We start from the raw sequence: 17,884 nt of genomic DNA on the forward strand, positions 1-17,884 counted from the left end.
GGATCTGATGTGCCTCACAGTGTGTCATAGAATCCTGACTGTGCCTGTGACTAACTGGCTGGCAGCCCTCGGGGGACTGCATAACTGCCTGTAGCGTTGCTCAGGGAAGGAGGGTCTACTGGACTGAGTGAAAGAGTGCGGAGTGAAAACTGACAGCTGGCACTGTGTTCCCTCTCCTTGTGTACCCTCTCATGAATTGGCGAAGGGCACTGCAGCAGTGCAATGTTCCTGAGAGTAAGACTGGAAAAAAAACTGCTTTTCCCAATCTCTTCTATCAAAACAGTTATAGCTCTAACGAGGGAGGTATCTCTCAGCTGGAATTAGGTCAGTAATGACCATCTTGTTCAGTCCCTCCAGCATAGATCACTCCTATTGGCTGAAACCTCTTTCTCTTTGAAAATTTCCAGCCCTGGAACAATTTCTTCAATGAAGGATTCTAATCAAAGTTCATTTTCTTAGGAGGTTGCAATCAGCATCAGCTCTTGTTCTTCAAGATCAAGCTGCATGGGCATTACAGTATATCAGACCCTGCAGAGCTCCAGACTCCACAGTTTCTAGTCCACTTTAAATATTCTATTATTTATTCATGTGTTTTATTATTTATCTATATGTGCATTTATTATTCTGCCTGCTGACATTCAGAAGTGCTGCACTGTGCAAACGTCTCTTAGATTGGCTGATTATGCCATCTGTTTATTGCTACCATAATTTAATGCCTTTTTTTTACTTTGCTGCATCTGTGATGAGCACCAGCCAACAGTGTACCATCATATCAGAACCAATGCTGATACCACTATTCTTGGAGGCTACTTGGTAGGGTGTCTGTTTGCTGCATATAAGTGTGTCAAAAAATAAATTGTTGTTCCACGTGTCAATCCAGATAACTGAAATGGAATTTTCTATCTGCTTGTTGTTCTAATTTTGAATCCCTCTGGCAGAGATGGAACTGTAGCTACTTATTTACCTCTTGGTGCACAGTGCTCAGGTAAACCTGGCCACAGTTCAGTGATTCAACGTTCAATGTTCAATGTTCTATATGCAATGTCATAGTTGACAGCAGCACAGCCATTACATGTAATGACTATCTGGGGAAAGTACAATTTTAACACAGCTTTTCCTAAGAATTTAAGACTTCTTTTCTGAATGAACCCAATAGACTTGAATATAAAGAATGACTTTTTCTTATCTTTTTGCATTTGAATGTATGTGGTGTTGTGCTAGCAAATCTCACAGTGAAGAATGAACCAGGCTGTGTGCATCCAGAGTTAAATTGGAAACTCAGGGGCATTGTTGTTCCAATGCCATGAAATGTACATTATTTTATGGTATTCTTATGTTATTTATGTTTAGTTAGTACAAAGTTGTGGTGTCAGCCCACCTTAACACCATTTAACAGGCCACCTCCCATGTCTGTTTTTCCTTGGGGCTTCACCCCTTTTCCCCCTACCCTGAATTCGCTCTGACCCTCTCCTTGTTGAAGCCTATGCCATGATGCAACATGGAGGCCCAAATATATAGCCTTAGTCTTTACCATTGTTTGCTTGGATAGGTTATTTAACCAGTTAGTTTAATACCCCTGGCTGTAATCCTCTGAACCACTATGATTATTTGGTCCAATAGGTTCCCCATTACCACCTTATTATGCTACACCACCATGTTTGACTGTTGGTATGACGTTCTTACTGTGAAATGCCGTGAAACATGGGTCACATGGGTGTTTGATAACTTTTAAATTAAACAAATTAAATAATTTAAAAAATGTGTTTTGTGTTTACTCAGGTATCCTTTGTCTAATATTCGTCCAAGATTTCTTCCCTCCTGGAATTTTTTTTCCACACCACAATTGACTGCTTTTTCTTACAACTGGAGAGTTTGCTGATTGTTTGGGGAGGATTCAGGCTTGGTCTTTCCCAATTTTCCAATTTCTGGCAAAGCAATTATGTGACAGCGTCTCTTTACTGTATAAAGTGCTATACAAATAAAATGCAATTACGTTTTATTAATGATGTTTTTTGTAATTGTTACTACATGTGATGACTTTGAAAACTATTTCCTGCATTGGCTTTTTCTTTTTATGAATGAAAAACTTTCTCAGCAAAGAAATTGTTTGCTCTATGGCATGTTTTCTGTGCAGAAAGCCTATGGATCATATTTCCTTTTTTAAATTTGTCACAGATTGTGGTGGACTTGGTTTTTTTTTTATTTTTATGAAAAATTAACTCATACAGTACATTGTTGCTTGCCCTCAGGTCAGTGAATGTGTCCTCAATCAATGTATCTTTTAATGAGCATATTCTTTAATTATAGCACTTATGCTGCAATGAACTGTGCGTGCAGTCACATGACATGAAATCAATTTGCAGAGCAGGTCATTATCAAAACAAGCATTCTTACATACAGTAAAATAGTTTTTCCTGTCTTTTTCATTGATCCACCCAGGATTAACACAACAAGACAAAATTAAGTGTTTAGAATACTTTTAGACATAATTTTCAGTCAAAGAGTTTGTTTAAGAAGGCTTTAGAATATGTTTTTTCCTTGAAGGCAGAAACAGTCTTCAAGGAAAAAAAACATGTTCTCATTTATTTCAATAACAATATACCATCACATTAAACTTTCCAAAGAAAAATCATGAAGATAATTATACATTCATGTTTTTTATGCTAAACGTCAGAGTTATAACGGCAAGGATCAAAGTTTATTTATCATTTATATTAATGACTTTGCCATTAATACTCAATTATAGGACTCACTTATTTGAAATTGAATGGTTGTGCTAATCACAGCAAAGACTTTCTTTATCCATGATGATGATGTATATTCTCCAGACATTTACAGTATTATTCTCAATTAAGGTTATAACGAGGACTAATGTGATTACATGGAACCACTGCATTACACCCTCAGAACTGAATCAAAATCGGCATCCCTTGATGCAGTAAATATATTTTGCTACGGAATGTAGTGTAATTATACAATTGAATGAATTCCCATAAACAATATAAAAAAGAAGCAAGCTCAAGTGTTAATCATAATAACCAGACTTTGGAAAATTTCATACAGCTGTGTGAGAAAAAATGGTTTTGCTTCATGCAGTGTTTTAGAAGAGAGGGAAATCGTGTGATCTGTGTCAGAGAATGTGCTGTTGGGATGCTACCTTTTAGAATGAACTAGTGGGTAAGGAAACAGACTTGAGGGTTTTACAAATAGGGGATAACCATAGATGTAATCACAGTTGCACGAGAGAGAGAGAGAGAGAGAGAGAGAGAGAGACTGCATGAATCTGTGTTTCATTGGCTTCCAACTTTCAAAGCTCAGTACTCTGAACTTTAATGCAGAAGGCAAACCGACATATGGTTCAGGTGACTCTTAATCAGCTTTGGAGACAAAGTTGGTTCCCAGTTAGCCTCCATCTGGCTCATTCACAGGTAAATACCAACATATGCTGGAGCATATTCCCCCTACCCAGAAACAGCAAAAGTTCCCTTTTGGCTGAAACACTTTTATTTTTTAAACTACAGGTGCCCAATCGCAACCCTCCAATGCTCCTGATATTCAGTTAAATGCCACCCAAACAGTCTGCGGCCTCCACAGTACATCATCTCCAGCTGTAGACAGCTCTCTTCACTATAAAGGTGGAGCTCTTTCTCTACCGGCTGCTTTGCTGTATCCTATTCACTGTAATGGAGACTTACGGCTAAAATCAGCATACGCAATGGGTCCCCACAGCCAAGTCTGAAAACCAGAGTCAAGCAACAGGGCAGGAGCATGTCCTGGAGGGTTGTATATGTTTTCTGGATTTCATGTTAACTTCTGGTCTTAACTTCTTTACGTAATAATGTATGTGATTTATATGTCACATTTTAGCTACATTTATTTACAAGGAAATGAATGACAGCAAAAGATGCTTCTTGTCTCCCTAAAGTAAACTGTGGTCCAATCAACAAGTGATCTGGAACTTTTGAGGGGCATAGAATAATCCATGACATTCTGTTAGTAATACACAAAGTTCAAAGCTTAGATTACGTATTAAAGAAAATAAAATCAGCTAGGTCCATTTAGTATACAATACTGCATTGTACTACAATGATCCATGATGTAACTATGTTTTCTCAGTGAATATATGATTGATTTAAAATTCTAACTGGAGCTTTTGTTGCTCCTGCAGTTGCTCTGGTAGTTTCTACAGAAGTGAGCATTTTTTTCTGAGAGCCCAGACTGTACCAAAGGGAAGGGGGTTGGGGGAGGGGGTACAGGAGCAGTAGACTGCTGTCAGCTAGAGAAAGAGATGATGAAAGAGACTAAATATGATGGAGATGGAAGAGAAGGTAGAGCATCCTGTGAGAATGAGGAGGAAGGTGAAGGAGCAATTTTTCATATTCTATATAGTACTACTGTACCTGCTTCTAAGGATATCAGATATAGGGGTAACAGATGCAGTGATGAAAAATCCATTCAATGGAATCATTCCAATTCAAGTGATTCGAATGCATTTAATAATAAAGCAGTCTATATCTAATAATGATTTTCAGCTCCGCCAATATATGAAATATTGATAGAATGTACGATATCATAATGCCATATTCCAAGTTTTTTTTCCTTCCGTTTTCAGGACAATTAATGAACTAATAAAAGGCATTTTAGTTTGAAATCAGTGAAGCCTAGCATAGCTTAGCTTGCTCCCCCACGTAAAACTTCAGACAAAATCATATGAATCAAATCTTTTCTTCAACATGCTAGGCAAAAGAAAAGACAAGAAACATCACCTGTTTCCCCACTTGAAACAGTAAGCCTACTGTACCTGCTGAACAACATCATTTTTGTAACTTAATCTGTAGGACTTTTAGAGTTGTTTCCAATCTAAATTGGGACAAAAACTTTTTTAAACAACAACTTATCACAACTAAACCAGAATATGTAATATCAAATTGCTCCAAAACAACCTCTTAGTGCCAAAAAGAGGAAGAGAGGGAAAAGTAAAATAGTAATTTTTTATCAGCTCCCTAACATTCAAACACAGCTTGTTTCTGGAGACTGAAGTCAGTGTGCAACAGAGCAGTCATAGTAACTGCAATGGTAATTACAAAATCCCTGTTTTCACAACAAGCACAAACTTCATAGATATGTTTGCAGAAGACAACTAAGCAAACCCTACACAAAAATGCATTAATAATCTGCTCATATCATTTAAAATGAAATGCTTGGTATTTAACTCATTTGAACTAATTTCATTTCATTAGTCCAAGAGGGTCCATATATACTGTATAATTTAGGGTATGATAATGCCTTATTGTCTGATTTCTTGTAAAAAAAAAATTTAGCATCATTTAGCTCTATTCCACACATTTCTATGATATTCATTCATATACACTGGCATGATGTAACACACAAGAGACTTGACCAAAGCCAAACAAACTTAACCAAACCAGAAGACTCACTACCCAAAAACCCCTCATTGTACCTGCTCATTCTCTGATCATATGCAGGATCCCCTGATCATACTTGCTCAGTGTCTTCATGTGAGCTCAGCTGTTTATTGAGCTGCCTGATCGGTTTTGGGAATAAAAGAGTACCTTGGTCTGCTGAGTATAAATTGGGAGATCCTATAGTGCCACCCAAAATGACCAAAGTTAGTATATTTTTTTATACAACACACGGGAGGAATCAGAGATGTTAATTGATCTCAACATTCTCTTAATATAGGAAAGACATGGAATGTCAGCTCCACTGGCTGACCCATTGGGCAGCCTCACTTTTAAGTTGGCCATATAGCAAAAAGCAGAACCATTCACGATCGTGAAATAGTACGCCCTCAAAGCTGTTAAAAAGAACTGCATTTCTATTTCCATTATGCCTTGTCTATCTGTGATGTCAGTCCTTCATAGCATGTCCACAGGGTGTCAACATACTTTTAATACATAAATGGTTCTACATTGGCTCCTCTGGGAAGTCCTTTCCAAGTGACATGCTTTATGCTTTAAGGCACAGAGGGATAAAAAAGCGAAGTCAGGTTTTATGACATCTGGTCAGCAACTTCACTATTTTATTGAATGGCCACAGATTTCTGACAACAGAAGACACTTACGGGGATGTGCACACATATACTCATCCTAAGTCACTTAGACCCAAGTGGCCCTAGGGAAGTAAAACCCCTGAAGGGCTGCATGCACCAGCCATTACAGTGCTGTGTGTGAACCTCACAGTGAACGGAGGGCCTGGCATGCCAGAGAAACACTCACAGATTTCATCACAGCGTTTGTGTGTGGGTGAGTTCACCCACAGACTGTGCATTTATTTGTGAGAGCTGAACACCCACTTTTAACACAGGCTGATTTAAAGAAGATTATCTGCAATTAAAGTATATTTTCTCTGAGTTGCTGAAAGTCTGTTTACTTTTCTAATGGTAAATGGACTGCATTTATATAGCGCTTTTATCCAAAGCGCTTTACAATTGATGCCTCTCATTCACCAGAGCAGTTAGGGGTTAGGTGTCTTGCTCAAGGACACTTCGACACGCCCAGGGGGGGATCGAACCGGCAACCCTCCAACTGCCAGACAACCGCTCTTACCTCCTGAGCTATGTCGCCCTAATGAAGTGGATCTAACTTTTTGTAACCCTGTTACACTATTATTAAAGGTGGCGCATACTGTATTGTTTTATAAAGGCCAACCATCTAGTTCAATATTCCAGTATTGGTTAATAAACACCTTAAAATTGACTTAGGTCAACGTTAAAATAAATAAATAAATAAATAAATCCACTCACATAATTGCTGAAAGGAACTGTTAGTTTTAGTTCAGTTACAGTTTACAGTGACCCCAGATTATATTCTGTTGATAAATTCCACATACTGTACTCTTTACAAAGAAGGTACTTTACTTGGCCATACTTCTAAAGGGAAATTCACTTTAGCTTGTGCCATGATTCTGTATTTAAGTGTAAAGAATGGGTTTTGCATAGCAGCCATATTCGTTCGTGGGCAGACATCATCATCATCACCATCATGTATATACATCAATTTGCAAGTCGTACAGGAAGGTTTTGGGGGGAACAATCAGCGATTGAGTTTTCCAGTGCTAAACCGAACACTAACATTTTCCAGTTTCGGCAAAATTTTATTGATTTGTCTGGCTAGGATAAAGAAACGAGGCATACAGTTATGTAATTTAAGTTTTTGGAAAACCACACCTCTCAGCTGCTTGTCAAATAAAACCACCCCCCTCCCCCCAATCGCGCGCTCTTACTCTTTCGCCTTGTGTAGACCTCTCCATCTCGGACTAGCTGAAAAGCGCATAGTGGATGGAACAGAAACGTTGGGATATAGCCCTGTTAAAGAAAAAAGAAGAATAAGTTTTCTCTCGTCAGTACGACAGCCAGGAAAAGATTCGTCTCATTTGAAAAAAACAACCTATTCTTTCGGTGAGGAAGACTGGGTAGATAAAAACACAGTGGACCACATATTTAGAGAGCAACTGGCTTTATAGGTAAGTATGCGCAATTTCGGCCATTCGGTTGTTAGTCATTTGCAATTAGCAAAGCGAAAAGCAATGCCATATAGTTCTCATTGCGTTGAGCTTCGTTTAAATTTCCTATAAAATATTTATTAATGAAATTTCAAAGATTCCAGCGCTGTTGCGAGTCCAGTGCGATATGCGCCTCGCATAATGCCCTAGCTGCAACTTGGTAGAGTTAAAATGACACTTATGTCAAGAGAATTGCACAAAATCACAGTTTGTGTGCCTTGGGAAACGATTCGTTTTACTGCAATAGCTACGTTCTTGACTTAATTTCGAATCTCTTTTTTTGCGCGGTTGTCCAGTAGTGTCATATTGCAGAAGAGGAAAATGTAAACGCATTTTGTAGGTAGGCTACTGGCGTCATAAACTTAAAAGACTACATCCAAAATAATCAATCAGGCAAAATTATCAGTCAGCAAAATGAGATAGGAATAAGATTTTAAAAATTGGATTATTTTAGCTAACTTTATGTTTAATCCCGTACGTAGCTTCCAGTTAAATTTTGAGATAGAAAAAAAAAGAAAACAGAGTAGGTGATTTTTGGATGCAGGGCAATAGACTCTATAGACTTCAAAAGATAATGTAGCGTCATAATTGTGTAGCCTATGTATTTTCCAAAGGAACAGTTAACTGCTCTTCAAAAGTGTCCGTGACTAAGAGATTTGAAAGGCATTGCATGCCCTTTGAATGAGTTACGCATATTAATATTTTGCTTCTTACAAAAAGAGCGGGCTATTTTATCAACTATGTTGCATAAAAAGTTTTGTTTGTGAATAAAAAAAGCTTCCGGGCAGGCAACGTAGAAACGAATCATTTTTAAAAAATCAAAAAATGCAGTTGGCATTAGCAAACTCGGCTTCACATTTAAATGAGCAATAATTTAAATTCGTAATTACATAAAAATGATAACGGCGTCTGCGCAACATACAGTAAAAGTTCACATGGCTGATATTCTACAGTGCACGTTGTTATAATAGCATTATAATAGCATATAATGTTATAATTAGTCTTGTATGGACTAATACACCATCAGACCCTGTAACACATTGCTGTTGATATTATTCTCTTAATAAATAATGTAAACTGTGTCACAAGATGCGAGACAGCATTGCGAATATACCGTAATTACCTGATTTTATGATTACGATTTTATACCCGCATACATAAAATCAGCATTGACATTTTAAAAGCTAACATTTGATTTATTAGCGAACTAAAGTTAAAACAAACGTACGTAGGCTATGTACGGTATTAGCCTACTACTATCTGTACAGTAGCTATTATGCACATTAAACATTTCTTGAACGTAACAATAAATTGCAAAAAGGATGCAAAATGTGTTCACGTTCTGTTGCCACCAAAAGACTTATAATTCGGGAGATGTTTGTGAACGGAGCAACAGAAGGTTATACAACCGCACCCGCATCCCGCGGTTTCCCAACCCCAAGCGTGTCTTGCGCAGAGATGTCAGATTGCACGGTTGTAGTTCAGCGGTTATGTTCACGCGTTCCGGGACGCATTGTGAGCGTGCGGAGCTATGATGGCATTCATGAACTGTGAATACGCTCCAGGAAACGCAGGAGTCTGCGGACTTTCTAATATTACTAGAATAAAGTTTGACAGTAGTCCTGAGATAAGGTCATGCGCACGAAGGGCCCCGCCACTTAAAACAGTTTGGATTTACAGGGCTTTCCATATCAGACACCTCTAGTACATCAGAAATTACTCATAGTATTGTCATTCAAACATGTACGGTAGTGAAACCATATTTATATAAACATGTAGAATACTGACACACACTGAAACGTATGCAGGTGCAAATATTGTTTCTCTACCAGCTTAAAGGACAATGCTATGAGAACATACATTTAAGAGAATCACTCTAATTTTATTTTAATTATGATTACTGTAATTATTTTTAATGTATTTTAATGACCATATATTGCCTGAATTGTATCATGACAAATGTACGATAAATATCCAAATCAATCAGCTTCATTGCATTTCTGGTGTTATTGACCAAGTATGTTACTCTTCATACTGCACGGGGGAATGGGAACATACAACAGGCAAAGGGGGAAAATGATGAGTTGCAAAAGATAGAGGGATTCAGTCCACAGATGCATGTCTCATTAAATTTAAAGACTGTAATGCCACCTCTTTTTGGAAATGTTAGGAGTTTTTTATGTTGTCAATGCCATTTATCTCTCATTTTGAGTTACGTTAACTTTGTATTTAACATGTATTTATAACATAATTGTAATACTTTTTAAATGAATGTTTGAAACAATTATTGTAATGCTTCATTAATTTGTTCTTCATTGGAAATGAAATGTATAACCCATTGGCATCGTATGCTGTTTGCAGTGTGTGACCCTACCCAGGCTTATAAAATAAAAGAGAAGATTTTGAGAACGTTTTGTCATGCAGAACTCCTGCAATGTTCCTGAACTAATCATGAGTCATAAGTGTGAGGTCCATCTTTTTGTGTGGTAGCAAGTTCAAAGATTTTAGTTTTATACACCAGGAAAATATTAATTTACAGTACCTTTATGTAAGTTTTTGAACATGGCAGTGTTTAATTTCTGTCAGGGATATTAAATTGATATTCTTCATTCACAAAGTACATTTCATCAGCATCTATAATTTTACAACTTTTTCCACCATTCATCTCTAAAGAAATAGGTTTCTGTTTCTGGCAGACTGTTCTAGTTTCCATGACACTGGTCAGGCTTGCTTTTACAGTATGCGTCCTCCCCTCATTATGTAATATTTAATTTCTAATTGAACTAAGGAAAGCTTTGCTCATTAAAATAAAGAGCATGTTTATGTACGCACTGTGTCTGCTTGCAGTTGCTATGTGAATCGCATTGTGAATTAGTGGTGTTTTATTCTTGAATTGTTTATTACTCTTTGACAGGATATGCTTTTATTAACGAGACACTAATCTAGACTCCTGCTTCAGGTTTTGCTGTAGTTTAATGTTTAATGGTAGTTTTTTCAGGAGAGATGTTAATCAGAGAGAGAGCTAGGTTGTGCTTTACTGGTAACCAGTCAGCCAGCACACATTTCACATATAATCACACATGTTCTATGACCCCGTCAGCATACTGAGAAACAGACAGCCACGGTATAGACCTTTTGGTATAAATTATCTCTGGGCAGTGTTTGTCATGTCCTGCAAGTTTTGCCACATCTACCTTGGTGTACAGTTGCATTCCCTATGATCAGTATCTGATTGAGGAACACAGTGACCTTTGAAGTGTAGTGGACTGTGAGGATGCTTGAACATTGGTATTAACATAGTTAACTTGAAGGCATGTTGCCTACCTTTGCATAAAGTACAACACTTTTGCCTCTGTGTGTCTGACCTCAGGCTGGGGACAAGTTGCATTATGTGATCAAATATCTCCTGTCTAGACAACCTACATAATTTAGGTGAAGACACCGGTCTCTTTGACCATAACAATGTGCTTGTCCTTTCTATATAGTGTGTTGGCCAGAGATAATTTTTGGTTCCCCTCCATCTGGAAGCCAAAACAATGCCGTCACTAAGGTGTCATTTGGCAAGCTGCCCACTTCCACCAACGCGCAAAAGAAGAGACACAACCATCAGCTCCGGTCCTGAAGCAAAGTCACCCAGTCTTACACTCAGCTGGAAATTAATTCTAGTTTGACAGACACCATAAATACCGTCAGAACTGGATGGCCAGGGCAGCAGTGTTGGATGATGGCTGTTGGCTGCAGCAGTGGCTTCCATCCAAGTGCGATATGAGTGACAGGACCAATGATGAAGGGGCCTCTGCGGGTGGTGCGGCTGACGGGCACCATAAGACACCGACTTGCACTTACATGCCAAGGATGAGGCATAATGTTCCTAAGTGGAGCAGTAAATAGAAGATGAATTAAGTGCATTTCCAGTGCACTCTTGCAGTACCGAATGGGAGAATAATTCAAGAGCTGAGGATGAAGAGTGATGGCATGTTCAATGTGAAGCAACAGCACAGAACACTCACAGACAGCTGACTGTAATTCAATTTATTATGTTGCATTTGAGCAACTGGCCAATGAATAGATAGAAATTAGTTCAAGGTAAATTCTGCACTGACGTCAGGGCATTTTTATAGTTGTCAATGGGTGGAACATCTTACAAGCTCCTGTGGTAGAGGCAAAGACGTTTGAAGTGTCTGAGGCCAGGCTTAATGCAGTGCTGGATAGTCTCTAGTGCCTGGGTTGGCAATTGGTGGCTCGTGGGAAGAATCTGGCCCCCCAGCAATATTTCTGGCCTGCAAAAATTCCCCCCTAAAATATTTGTTTAATTTGGTAAAATTAAAAAAGAGCATAGACAAAGCTACATTTCCCCCTGGGTTAAACAGGCGGAAGCAAGATCATATTTATAAAAATAATTTAAATTGACCATGGGACAGGGGGAGAGGCTTTATGCGAATGGTATGTTAATTCAAAATTTATGCCACCAGCATAAATAAATGGCACTCGGTGGGTGGTGCGTAGGAGTGTATATATGCCAGCTGGTGAAAGGATGGGGTTTATGAACGGCAGCTGATGAATTTTAAGAACTGAGACCCTGGGGAAACCATGGCGAATTCTGACCCGGATTAATTTTCGGTCAAGATAAAATCATGTCATGAGGAGTCTGCCGTACCATAGACATACCTCTCATACATGGGATGAAGGCCATTGGGTGCTAAATAATGCAAGGCACCTTGTGTTAGCATTTTTACAAACTGTCATTTGGGGAAAGTGATTTAGGCAAAGGAAGGGACCATTTTTGGTTTTTATCCAGTTTTAGCTTGGTGAGTTTGTTACTTTCGATTTACGAAATCATGCACAATCAATTGTCAGAAGGTGTCTAGTCAGACAGTCTAATGTTAGGTCATTTTTTAATGAAACCGAACAACATAAGTTAAACAAATTTTGAACATTGCTTCCTTGAAATCAGCTTGAAATAAACATGCAGCAAAATTAATTATGTATGAATTTTTATGTTATTTGAAGAGGGTCTGAGCAAAAACAGAAGTGTTAGCCAATGTCTGGCGTGGCCCATAGGTAGGGCCACCAGTTTTATCTCCACTACATGACCTGCAGGGATTTAAACTTGTATTTCAATGGTCTTAGTTCCCAACACCTGCTCTTTAGCATGGAAATAATTAGAGCAGATGGGCTGCATGACCATTATGTACTATGTTCCCTGTCTTTTTTATGGTTATTGTAGTAATATTGAGGTACCATTACTGGCTGCAAGTATTGTGCAATAGCCTTGGTGTGTCATCTGCTCTCTACTTCTCTGAGTCCTTGGTCCTGGCTAATGATTCAGACTGCATAATAAAATATGAGAATATAATCAACCCACGTTTATGAAAACCACAATCCATTTACAGTTTGCTGCCGGACATGCATCATTATTATCCAAGACTTTGGGCAGTTCATTTTAAGAATTTCTCCGGATTATACTGTAATGCTTCTTCTGGGGATAACTATATGAGGTATTAAATTGTGTATTACAACACAATACATCTATTTATTTATGTATATTTCAATTACCGGCATGAGTTTAAAACAAAAAAAAGCATAATGCACATGGCTTGCCAAAAACAACCACAGCAGCCCTAGTCATACCCCTTAAGGTTATTACACAATTACATGAAAGATGAAAACTAAAGAATTTTAACACTGTGAAATTCAAAGATAAAACAGAAATATGTTGAAACATTGTATGATATAACCTGAGTATTTTGCTTGTTTTCTTCAGTGCCAGATCCTGATATTTTTATGGTTTGTACTTGTGGCTACATAACGTAACATGCTTTTGTGATAAGAGGGATCTGGGTCTCTTTCCACTGTATTGGGGAGTAGAGCAACACTGCAGGCTGTCAGAGCCAGTTAAGTACTGTCATTTAAACCTTATATTTGGATAACGTGGTATCACTTTCCACTTGGCTTTCACATAAAGTGCTGTACTTTATTTGCATTTGTCCAATCTGGCCCTCAGTGTGTGACGTGATATGGGGTGTGTTACAGCTACGGTGCCGTGGCAGGCGTTCCTGCTAATGAATGGATCGTTTCACTCTTCCTGGGGAGCGCATGTGAATCTGCTCCCTGAAGACTAGATAAACCAAGGCCTTCTGCTTCATGAAGGCTCAATCGGCCCTGTTACACAACAGAGCCAATGAGTGGCAGCTTGCCGCACGGTACCACCAGGCCCTCTCCTTCGCATAGTCTAAATACTGGGAAGTTCTGGAATTGTCAAAATACCATTAAATGCTATTATATTTTAGATATTTTCAAAGTACAGTACTTTGTGGTTCCTTGGCTGATGAAAAAAAAAAAATTTCATTATCTGTCATCCTCGCATGTATTCAGGTGAAGAAAAGTGACAGATGATGTCATTTTCCATTTTCAGTATTTTAAATTGAGTGGCAGACATGTGGGTTTTGGGTGGGAGTCATGTGAGATCTTTCCCCTTTGAAGTGTGGGTGGGTGTATAAAATTAAAGAAAATCACATTTGAACAGACAGTTTTTTTTCTTTCTGTTATTGCTTACACCATCTATGGGAGGTGTACTCTAGAGCTTTTGGACAGCAGTTTCTTCCAGTATACTTTCTTATATTTCCCAGATGATTGGAATCAGCAGAATGAATAATGAGCGAAATGAATACTGTCTTTTCCTTCAGATGTCAACACACATGCAACTATTGTGCAAAAGACACTCAGACACTCCAAGCAAGTAAGCATTTACTTACTTTCCTGTACTCAGAGTTAAATTTGAGGGGTTCAAAACAGTGTGTTGAGTGGAGCAAATACAAAAATCTTGCCAGACAACACTTGCTTTTATTAGTGATTCAAAGGTAAGGACAGGTGCTGATTGTATACCTCAGTTTGCACAGAAAATAAAACTGAACCTAGGGCCAAGGTATTACAGTCCCTGGGATAACAGCCTTAAGGCAAGAATGCAGATCGCACATTTCTACCACTGAGCACAATAATAGCGCTGTCAAGGTCAGTTTAGAAAGGTGTCCTTAAGTGTGTCAATAACCATCATTAGAAAGCATTATTCAGGCATCTATACATACTGAAACATTTGGCTGGATACAGTATATTGTATGTGTCATGTCTCTGTGCGTGCACTGAAAGCTATTCTGGTGGAAGGGGAAATAACAGAGTCCTCTGCTCTAGGCTACGCATTGCTACATTATTATTTTAGCATGATATTACCTTATATTTGTTTCATTATAAATTTTGCTTCTGACACCTTATTGCTGTGCATTCCCTCGGAGCAATTCACTGTCACATTAAGTCAGTTTCTAAGGATAGCAGCTTCAGCATTTAGCACAAATTTGCGGATCTGTGTGTGTGTGTGCGTGTATGTGTGTGTGTGTGTGCGTGCGGGGGCCTGTGTGTGTGTGTTTGTGTGTGTGTGCCTGTGTGTGAAACTCCCTGTACTATGGTGGTAGCTGTCACTGCCTAAGGATTTAATTAAATTATTCTGTGTTGATTATCAGGGGGGAGAATGAAACAAAACAGATACCAGTATACCCTTTTTAAAAATGGAGGAGACTATAAAATATAAATGATTATACAATATTACAACAGTGCTTTTATTTGAAAAAATTCTTTTTTACTCATTGAGGATACAGTTTGTTCTTTGTAGCCTGTTTTAGAAAGTTTGGAGCCCGTAACCAGAAAACCAGAAAATCTGGATGGATGGTTAAAAGCTCCAGTGTGAGGCCGAATACTTTGATGATGCTGGGATGGATGGAATGTAAGCAAAATGTATTGTGTCGTCCATTTTGTGCCTCAGGTGTTTCGACTCCCTAGAAGAGCTGCCGGACAGCATCAACCCCACTCTTAGGAATGGTGGTAGTTGTGGCTCGTTCAGCATGGCAGCTGTTATCCATTGTCTAGTCAATGGGTTATATAAAGGCCTAGCTCTGAGGCTTTGGTTGACTTTGTCTTCTTTGCTTTGAAATTTATGAGCATAGAAAGAGGAGATATGAGAGGCCCCTCTCCCTTCTGTGTTTTTTGACATGGAGGCATATTTGTTTTAGGGTTTTTGTTTCCTTATTTGCACAGCCACATGGAGTACCTGATTGGGCAAAGGATTGGGGGATGATGTAGGTGAGGATACATTGTCCAAGGACCTCATACCAATCCCTCAGCAAATGGGAATACCGCAGTGAATTGTGCTTATCTCAACAGGCTGTAACAAACATCTGTCATCTCTTGACATCAATTGCATGCACGTGCAACTGTGCACCCCAGCAGAGATTTATGTGAAGCATAAGAGAGCCTACTCAATCAACATCCAAGTGATTTACAATGCTATGTAAGGTCACACATGTATTTATAAATTATCCTGGATCAAACCCCTTTATATTGGCTCTGTCATTCCAAGGGGATCCGCCCTGGAGGGGTAGCTGTTAGGGGATAGGGTCAATATCTGCTGCTCATCATTTAATGATGTTTACAGAAACAAAAAAGCTAACAGGTAGTCTTCAGATGGAGGATTCATGTTATAGACTGTACTGACTGTATTGAGGTGCATTATCCATTATTTGTGGTTAAAAAAAAACTTCCACTTTCATTTTTGGAAATCACTGGGTAAGGCTAAACTGGAGGTGGCAAAGGGGGAGGGGGTAAATATATATATATTTTCATGTTAAGGACTACAGAGTGTGTGAGAGAAATGGAACAAACTAGAAATTATTTGGTCATCCTTTTTGAGAGACAAGAGCAATGTTCTCATTTTGGAAAAAATGAGGAGGGATGGATTCTGCTGGAGAAAGAGATTATATTTTAAATTTAGTGCATTCATATTAGAGACTACTGCTGATCCTATTTGGGGAAACAAGTGCACTTTCAGAGACTGGAGTGGACAGCAGATTTTTTTGAGGGAAGAGGGAAGAATGGAGATTTTCAGAGGGAGTTCAGAGAAGAGGGACACAGAGTCAGGAATTGCTGGCTGGGAGCTTCTCCAGCATACTGTATCTCCACCGAAAGAGTTCCGCATGATGCCAGCCAGCTTCAAAAAGCTTCTCTGCCTGATCACATCTACAAATAGCTATTTAAAGGGGAATTTTAAATGAAAGTGGATTAATATTCCACCTCTGTTTGATTCAGACTGTCGCACATTCAACATTTTCATCTTCCAAAGAATATGTTATCCGATGAAGTTTGTGCAGCCCCTTTCTGCTCATTTACTGCAGTTTCAGGCTGGTGATGGCTGCATATCCCATTAACACTTAGCTGTAACTAGGCTTGGAGTGAGAACATAGGGGAGAAAATCACTTCATGAAAATGGTCGGTTGTCTGAAGTCTCAAGTCTGAGCGGATACTGCATTAACTGCTTCCGAAGAAACACCATTGTTTGCAGACCGCAGAATCTGTCTGAGTATTTAATATACTGTAGACCAAACAGACATGCTGCACGTGGTGTAATCTACTTACTGTGGTTGGAAGCAGTTGTACATAAGGGCTATGAAGAAAATGCAGTGTTTTTTTTTTTTGGAATATCAGTGCTGACACTGTCACAGAATAACAATACATTTCTATTATAGAGCCTGAATAATTGATCAATATGATGTGCGGACTGGCTGATATGATGTGATGGGTTAATATCTCCGTACTAATGGTTTGTAAGAGAAGCTATACTGCCAAATGAGTGCTATACTGGAGTAGATGTGAAACAACTGCAATAGTTTTGACTGTAGGTTCAGATGACTTTACTTGGTATTTATATGTGTACAGAAAATTGGCTAAATGTGTGTGTGCATGAGTGTGTGTGTATGTGTGTGTATATGTACGTAGTGGTGACTATAATAAAAAAGAATGCATTATGTAGTTGAGGATGTCTGATCGACTATGTAGTTCAGGAGGTACAAGTAATCTGTTGGAACTTGTTAGTGTTTGACCCAATGGAACTGCTTCTGAGAAATTACTGTAAATTACTTTTTTCAGAAACATAAAACTCTGAATTTGTATACACATCCAAGTGATAATTAACCAAACAAAAATGCACAACTGTTAACCTTTCATATTAATGACCCTACATGTCCTTTTAATTGCAAATACACTAGCAGACTTGTGTGGACCAGATAACTCTTTCCAAAAGATAAATCCATAAGTATTGATGACAAGCCTTGCCTGCTAGACCCAGATGTCAGGAATTGTCCTGGTGAACTCCAGGGGTGTTTAAGCCATACTTGCCAACCTTGAGACCTCAAAAATAGGGAGGATTTTGTAACCTAAGCAGGGGATATGGGGGTCCTGCCCCAGAAAAAATTTGAGTTTCAGAGTCTTTGTTTCCTGCATTCTGGTGACTTTTAAAGAATGAAAATAACAAAATAAT

At 38.6% G+C, this 17,884-nt stretch overlaps 1 protein-coding gene across 2 annotated transcripts in view; it reads left to right on the forward strand.

Moving 5' to 3' along the window:
• Positions 1 to 7,025: 7,025 nt before the first annotated feature.
• The window catches only part of camkva (CaM kinase-like vesicle-associated a), a 39,592-nt gene continuing 28,733 nt past the window's right edge, over positions 7,026 to 17,884 (forward strand). The window contains exon 1 of one of the 2 annotated variants that reach the window (XM_035383321.1): positions 7,026 to 7,485. The gene's annotated coding sequence lies outside the window, so the exon portion shown is untranslated. The remainder of the gene's footprint in view (positions 7,486 to 17,884) is intronic. The other variant, XM_035383319.1, reaches the window with a different exon arrangement.

The sequence above is a fragment of the Anguilla anguilla genome, chromosome 11 (genome assembly GCF_013347855.1).
Source record: "Anguilla anguilla isolate fAngAng1 chromosome 11, fAngAng1.pri, whole genome shotgun sequence".
NCBI lineage: Eukaryota > Metazoa > Chordata > Actinopteri > Anguilliformes > Anguillidae > Anguilla > Anguilla anguilla.